Here is an 8915-nt window from a genome sequence, read left to right on the forward strand (position 1 = left end):
CTTAATATCTCTTAATATCAATGGACTCAACTCCCCGATAAAAAGACATAGACTAACAAACTGGCTACACAAACAAGACCCAACATTTTGCTGCTTACAGGAAACTCATCTCAGAGGAAAAAGATAGACACTACCTCAGAATGAAAGGCTGGAAAACAATTTTCCAAGCAAATGGTATGAAGAAACAAGCTGGAGTAGCCATTCTAATATCTGATAAGATTGACTTCCAACCCAAAGTCATCAAAAAAGACAGGGAGGGGCACTTCATACTCATCAAAGGTAAAATCCTCCAAGAGGAACTATCAATCCTGAATATCTATGCTCCAAATACAAAGGCAGCCACATTCATTAAAGAAACTTTAGTAAATCTCAAAGCACACATTGCACCTCATACAATAATAGTGGGAGACTTCAACACACCACTTTCACCAATGGACAGATCATGGAAACAGAAACTAAACAGGGACACAGAGAAACTAAGAGAAATTATGAATCAAATGGATCTGGCAGATATTTACAGAACATTCTATCCTAAAACAAAAGGATATACCTTCTTCTCAGCACCTCATGGTACCTTCTCCAAAATTGACCACATAATTGGTCACAAAACAGGCCTCAACAGATACAAAAATATTGAAATTGTCCCATGCATCCTATCAGATCACCATGGACTAAGGCTGATCTTCAATAACAAAATAAATAATAGAAAGCCAACATTCACGTGGAAACTGAACAACACTCTTCTCAATGATACCTTGGTCAAGGAAGGAATAAAGAAAGAAATTAAGGACTTTTTAGAGTTCAATGAAAATGAAGCCACAACATACCCAAACTTATGGGACGCAATGAAAGCATTTCTAAGAGGAAAACTCATAGCTCTGAGTGCCTCCAAAAGGAAACTAGAGAGAGCACACATTAGGAGCTTGACAACACACCTAAAAGCACTAGAACAAAAGGAAGCAAATTCACCCAAGAGGAGTAGACGGCAGGAAATAATCAAACTCAGGGGCGAAATCAACCAAGTGGAAACAAGAAAAACTATTCAAAGAATCAACCAATCAAGGAGCTGGTTCTTTGAGAAAATCAACAAGATAGATAAACCCTTAGCCAGACTCACTAGAGGGCACAGGGAAAGCATCCTAATTAACAAAATCAGAAATGAAAAAGGAGACATAACAACAGATCCTGAAGACATCCAAAACACCATCAGATCCTTCTACCAAAGGCTATACTCAACAAAACTGGAGAACCTGGATGAAATGGAGAAGTTCCTAGACAGATACCAGGTACCAAAGTTGAATCAAGATCAGGTTAATGATCTAAACAGCCCTATATCCCCCAAAGAAATAGAAGCAGTCATTAATAGTCTCCCAACTAAAAAAAGCCCAGGACCAGATGGGTTTAGTGCAGAGTTCTATCAGACCTTCAAAGAAGATCTAATCCCAGTTCTTCACAAACTATTCCACAAAATAGAAACAGAAGGTACTCTACCCAGCTCATTCTATGAAGCCACAATTACTCTGATACCTAAACCACAAAAAGACCCAACAAAGATAGAAAACTTCAGACCAATATCCCTTATGAATATTGATGCAAAAATCCTCAATAAAGTTCTTGCTAACCGAATCCAAGAACACATCAAAACAATCATCCATCCTGACCAAGTAGGTTTCATCCCAGGGATGCAGGGATGGTTCAATATACGGAAATCCATCAACATAATCCAGTATATAAACAAACTCAAAGACAAAAACCACATGGTCATCTCGTTAGATGCGGAAAAAGCATTTGACAAGATCCAACACCCATTCATGATAAAAGTCTTGGAAAGATCAGGAATTCAAGGCCCATACCTAAACATGATAAAAGCAATCTACAGCAAACCAGTAGCCAACATCAAAGTAAATGGTGAGAAGCTTGAAGCAATCCCTCTAAAATCAAGGACTAGACAAGGCTGTCCACTTTCTCCATACCTATTCAACATTGTACTTGAAGTCCTAGCCAGAGCAATTCGACAACAAAAGGAGATCAAAGGGATACAAATTGGAAAAGATGAAGTCAAAATATCACTCTTTGCAGATGATATGATAGTATATATAAGTGACCCTAAAAATTCCACCAGAGAACTCCTAAGCCTGATAAACAGCTTCGGTGAAGTAGCTGGATATAAAATTAACTCAAACAAATCAATGGCCTTTCTCTACACAAAGAATAAGCAGGCTGAGAAAGAAATTAGGGAAACAACACCCTTCTCAATAGTCACAAATAATATAAAATATCTTGGCGTGACTCTAACTAAGGAAGTGAAAGATCTGTATAATAAAAACTTCAAGTCTCTGAAGAAAGAAATTATAGAAGATCTCAGAAGATGGAAAGATCTCCCATGCTCATGGATTGGCAGGATCAACATTGTAAAAATGGCTATCTTGCCAAAAGCAATCTACAGATTCAATGCAATCCCCATCAAAATTCCAAATCAATTCTTCAACGAATTAGAAAGTGCAATCTGCAAATTCATCTGGAATAACAAAAAACCTAGGATAGCAAAAACTCTTCTCAAGGATAAAAGAACCTCTGGTGGAATCACCATGCCGGACCTAAAGCTCTACTACAGAGCAATTGTGATAAAAACTGCATGGTACTGGTATAGTGACAGACAAATAGACCAATGGAATAGAATTGAAGACCCAGAAATGAACCCACATACCTACGGTCACTTGATCTTCGACAAGGGAGCTAAAAACATCCAGTGGAAGAAAGACAGCATTTTCAACAAATGGTGCTGGCACAACTGGTTGTTAACATGTAGAAGAATGCGAATCGATCCATTCCTATCTCCTTGTACTAAGGTCAAGTCTAAGTGGATCAAGGAACTTCACATAAAACCAGAGACACTGAAACTTATAGAGGAGAAAGTGGGGAAAAGCCTTGAAGATATGGGCACAGGGGAAAAATTCCTGAATAGAACAGTAATGGCTTGTGCTGTAAGATCGAGAATTGACAAGTGGGACCTCATGAAACTACAAAGCTTCTGCAAGGCTAAAGACACCATCAATAAGACAAAAAAACCACCAACAGATTGGGAAAGGATCTTCCCCTATCCTAAATCAGATAAGGGACTAATATCCAATATATATAAAGAACTCAAGAAGGTGGACTCCAGAAAGTCAAATAACCCCATTAAAAAATGGGGCTCAGAACTGAACAAAGAATTCTCACCTGAGGAATACCGAATGGCAGAGAAGCACCTGAAAAAATGTTCAACATCCTTAATCATCAGGGAAATGCAAATCAAAATAACCCTGAGATTCCACCTCACACCAGTCAGAATGGCTAAGATCAAAAATTCAGGTGACAGCAGATGCTGGCGAGGATGTGGAGAAAGAGGAACACTCCTCCATTGTTGGTGGTATTGCAAGCTTGTACAACCACTCTGGAAATCAGTCTGGCGGTTCCTCAGAAAATTGGACATAGTACTACCGGAGGATCCAGCAATACCTCTCCTGGGCATATATCCAGAAGATGTCCCAACCGATAAAAAGGACACATGCTCCACTATGTTCATAGCAGCCCTATTTATAATAGCCAGAATCTGGAAAGAACCCAGATGTCCCTCAACAGAGGAATGGATACAGAAATTATGGTACATTTACACAATGGAGTACTACTCAGCTATTAAAAAGAATGAATTTATGAAATTCCTAGCCAAATGGATGGACCTGGAGGGCATCATCTTGAGTGAAGTAACACAATCACAAAAGAACTCACACAATATATATTCACTGATAAGTGGATATTAGCCCAAAACTTAAGATACCCAAGATATAAGATACAATTTGCTAAACGCATGAAACTCAAGAAGAATGAAGACCAAAGTGTGGACACTGTGCCCCTTCTTAGAATTGGGAACAAAACACCCAGGGAAGGAGTTACAGAGACAAAGTTCGTAGCTGTGATGAAAGGATGGACCATTTAGAGACTGCCGTATCCAGGGATCCATCCCATAAGCAGCTTCTAAATGCTGACACCATTACATACACTAGCAAGATTTTGCTGAAAGGACCCAAATATAGCTGTCTCTTGTGAGACGATGCCGGGGCCTAGCAAACACAGGAGTGGATGTTCACAGTCAGCTATTGGATGTATCACAGGGCTCCCAATGGAGAAGCTAGAGAAAGTACCCAAGGAGCTAAAGGGATCTGCAACCCTATTGTTGGAACAACATGATGTACTAACCAGAACCCCGGAGCTCTTGTCTCTAGCTGCATATGTATCGAAAGATGACCTAGTCGGCCATCAATGGAAAGAGAGGCCCATTGGACTTGCAAACTTTATATGCCCCAATATAGGGGAATGCCAGGGCCAAAAGAATGGGAATGGGTGGGTAGGGAAGTGGGGGGCGCTATGGGGGACTTTTGGGATAGCATTGGAAATGTAACTGAGGAAAATATGTAATAAAAATATTAAAAATTAAAAAAAAAGAATAATGAACATAAAATATACATGCTGACATTCTAAGCAAATTAATGGAATAATGATGGATACACTTCCTTTTGAATCAGGGCTAAGAATCATGCTACACATCACTGTTTAACATTGCTTTGGGAGACTGCAAGATGGCGGCTTCCATCTTCAAGGTCGCCGTTAGAGCTGCCTCAGGAATATTCCGTCCCTTGAATGTCTTGGCATCTTCAACCTATTGGAACTGTGCCAGGAATGCTTGTCTTAATTCTTCACTGTGCACCATTCATTTTAGACATATTCGGACATCAGTTCTTTCCTCTGCTCCAAGACTTGTCACATCTGTCGGACACCTGGCACTATTAAGGACACCACTCTATTAAGGACAACAGTCCTTAATAGAGTGGCCACATTGGTTCCCAGTATCCTGAAGCCACCAGTCAGAGCTCTAACATACTGCAGCACACGGAAAGGCAAGAGAAAGACAGTAAAATCGGTAGTGCATCGTTTCCTCCGACTTCATTCTGGCCTTTGGCTAAGGAGAAAGGCCGGCTATAAGAAAAAATTATGGAAAAAGTCAACTGCAAGAAAAGAAGCGCTTGAGGGAATTTGTGTTCTGCAGCAAGACCCAGAGTAAACTCCTGGATAAAATGACGACATCTTTCTGGAAGAGGCGCAACTGGTACGCTAGCGATCCTTCCCAGATGTACCACGATCGAACAAACCTGCGTGTATAGTTCAGAGCTATCATAGTTCCCAGCTATAGAATGTGGGTCTTTGTGTACATGATGCCATTGCAAAGTGAGTATGCGTTAAACTGTAAACTGTATCAGCTGATCCGCAAGCTTAGATTACCACCATTGTGCATTAAACATTCCCAGAGTTGGTCATAGAACTAAAAAAAAAACAAAAAAAACCAAAAAATCCCCATTGCTTTGGATCTTGTGTAGCAGGTAATGGTACATGCCTATAAGGTAACCAAGGGACAGATACAGGGGCGTTGCCACAAGTTCTAGGTCAGCCTGTTCTGCACAGTAAATTCCAGGGCATCTAATACAACATAGTGAAACCTTTTCCTAAAAGCATAAAGACAAAAACAAATATAGAACTAAGTATACACAATGATTTCTCCTGACAAGATCCAAAGGAAGGCATGGACCCTCCACCAAATTTGTTAACTGAGGGTAGGACAGGCGAGACACACTGTGGTGGTTTGTATAGTCTTGGCCCAGGGAGTGGCACTATTGGGGGATGTGGCCTTGTTGTAAGTGTGTCACTATGGGCGTGTCCTTAATGCCCTTGTCCTAGATGCCTGGAAGCCAATCTTCTCCTAGCTGCCTTCAGAACAAGAGGTGGAATTCTCAGTTTCTTCAGCCGCATGTCTGCTTGGATGCTGCCATGTTCCTGCCTTGATGATAATGGACTGAACCTCTGAACCTGTAAGCCAGCCCCAATTAAATGTTGTCCTTTATTATAAGAGTTGCCTTGGTCACGGTATCTGTGCAGAGCAGTAAAACCCTAACTAACACACACACTGATGCCTAACTGCAATGTATTGGCCATTCTCATGAGTAGCAAGATCCTCAGTCTTCCCATGTATGACAGTATCCCTGGGTACATCTTACATACACACATATGCAGTTATTATGGAAGCCACTATTCAGCACTTGACTGGTGACTAGTGTGACCTGAGCATGCGTTGAGCATAAAACGCAACACCAAATTTCAAAGACAGCATAAAAATAAACTTAAAAAAAAAAAAACACCCAGTAGTTCATTAATGTTTGGTAACACGTTAGAATGCTAATATGTTGGGTATGTAGAATTAAAAGAATACCTTATTAATTACACTGATTCTGCTTAAAACACAGTAGGAAAACTTTAAATTACATATGTGTTCCACTCTGTGAGTGGACTTATTATTTCTGACAGAATACTCTGATCTGTGGTAAATCCGACTTGAAGAGCTTGAGTCCAGCATGGAAAGGGTGGAGGAACCGCAATGTTCTCAGGATGGAGGAGGAGAAAGGCAAGCAGCCTGGACTCTGTTCTGTTCTGTTCTGTTTTGTTCTGTTCTGTTCTGTTCTGTTCTGTTCTGTTCTGTTCTGTTCTGTTCTGTTCTGTTCTGTTCTGTTCTGTTCTGTTCTGTTCTGCAACCACCAGTCTGCAGCCACCAGATCTGTCAGAGCTGAGGTGTTCAGGGTGGGGAACTAAAGCTGGTGTGTATGGAGTTGTTCACAGGAGGACTCCTGGTTTTCATCTGTGAGTCTCTACCATTTTGACCATGTGAGAAGGTAGCCAGTTCAAACTCTGGTAGTGCAATGGGTAATATTCTGTAGGCATGTTAAGTCTTAGGCTTACCTTCAAAAAATTGTGATCACAAGTTTTATCAATTTTTCTGTTTTTCCCACTAGACTCTAAGATTCTTGGGGAAGTGCTGTATGAGTTATTATATTTTATGACTGTGCTAAATGTCATAAAATGTTTTGGGTGTAAAATATACTCCAGATTTACTTCCTGAATCAAGTCAGAATTATTCATACAAACAATTTTTATGGATCCAATAGTCTAGTCTTAATTTAGTCCTCTTTTGAGATAATGGGAAATTAGAACCCTTTATCTTCTTAACTCCATCCAATATGGACCCCCCCCTCCCGCAAACCCAAATCCAGATTCATTCATTTTCAGTGTGTTCTGGTGGATCTACTGTGAGCATCATTACCAGCACAGAATATGCATTAAGAAGCCTTTCAATATACAATCAGTGAAAATTCAAAATAATAATTATAGAGAGATTTGAATGGCTCTCTTACTGAATAAATAGTATCACAATCCTGTGTCATTCTCTTGGGCCCAATTTTCTCTTCATTTTTCTTCCTTTTGTATAGCTAACAAACAGATTCACAGATTTCTGGTATTATTGACCATCTACTGAGTAAAACTTTGTGCTACATATCTCAAGATATAGGAGGTGTGTTTTCTATCTCCAGGCTATTTGCTGTCTTTTAGGAAACTTTTACCTGCACCGATAAGTTCAACACCTATGGCTTTTGAAAAATGTGAGCGAAACTATGAAAAGTCAAGCCTGTCAGATTGCTCAGTAGAAAGGGATCTTGTGTTTTTCTACCTAAGGACATCAAAGCGAATGTCCCTGTTGAGATGACATCTGGACTGAGTCGCAGATGGGGAGCAGGATTTGGATGAAAATAGAATATTATCTGTAGGGACTAGCAGAGCAGTGGTAAGTCACAGAGGAATAAGGTTTAACTATTTGAGAGGACCATCAGCTTTGAGGTTCCCATTCTCTATCTGCAAACTTATGTCATGGTGATGGTAAAGAACTGAAAACACTGAAGATGCGGGAGCGAAAGCAACATTTTAGTAAGTTGCTTAAGTGCTTGTTACAGATGGCTTACGGGAGGTGCAGAGAGCAGGGCACTTTAAGGGAGCCTTGATGGGAGAATTTTAGATGATGGGACAAACGTTCAAACTGCTGGAGGGAAGAGAATCACAGAACAACCACTGATGTTTATCTACGTGTGCATTAAGTGACCAGACACGTGCAAGCCAGATCCTCTGTACACTAACATATCGACTAGGGAGACACACATGCTCCCGTTCGCAGCAGAACCACTGTTCTAATTGTCCTATTGGTCACAAACTTATCTTCTTCTTTTTATTCATAAGATGTTTTGTAAAACAGCTGTCATTATATCAAAATGGATTTTGCTTTTCAATGAAGTTTAAAATCTGGTTTCTATTTAGGAGACCTTGCCAAACACCTTTGAACCAGAGGTCTCTCATGGTTTCTCGGTAGTATATTGGTGTAGATCATTTGTATTACTTATCTTGGGTGGCCTCTTTGAAATATTTTGTAATGGAAAATTTTCCACCCCTTTGAAAATTTCTCCATCTTTGTTTCTATCTTCAGGCTGAGTACTATCTGGACATGACTACCCATTTCTTTCCTATCTGTTCAGCTATTGAAAAAAACAACTGCGTTCACCTGGACCTATGTTTTCTTTCTGTTTACAGCTATTTAGTCTAATATTCTATTCTGAACTTGTATTCTCTCTGTTCCATCCCTTGTTTCTAATGCTGTATGTGTGTGTATATGTGTGTGTGTTGTATGTGTATGTGTGTTGTGAGTGTGTATGTATGTGTGTGTGAATGTGTTGCGGGTGTGTTGTTAAGTGCATGTGTGTGTGTGGACATGTGTGCCTGTTGTGGATGTGCCTTAGCACCTGCATAGACTTGAAGTGTTTCTCAGCCAGGCTGACAGCCACCGAGCCACAGTGTACCTCCTGTCTACTTTCTCTGTGCTGGAGTTATGGACTTTTAAAAAATATTATTTTATTTATTTACATTCCAGTTGTTGTCCCCCACCCCCAAATCCTCTCTCCCATGGTTCCTCATTCTATTCTTTCTTCCCCTTGCTTCCAAGAGGGTGCTCT

General features: G+C 40.2%; 1 pseudogene; it reads left to right on the forward strand.

Moving 5' to 3' along the window:
* The first annotated feature begins 4616 nt into the window (after positions 1-4616).
* Positions 4617-5200, forward strand: LOC110302623 (large ribosomal subunit protein bL35m pseudogene; annotated as a pseudogene).
* The last annotated feature ends 3715 nt before the right edge of the window (positions 5201-8915 follow it).

The sequence above is a fragment of the Mus caroli genome, unplaced genomic scaffold, assembly GCF_978045245.1.
Source record: "Mus caroli unplaced genomic scaffold, Mus_caroli_1 scaffold_11, whole genome shotgun sequence".
Classification (NCBI taxonomy): Eukaryota; Metazoa; Chordata; class Mammalia; order Rodentia; family Muridae; genus Mus; species Mus caroli.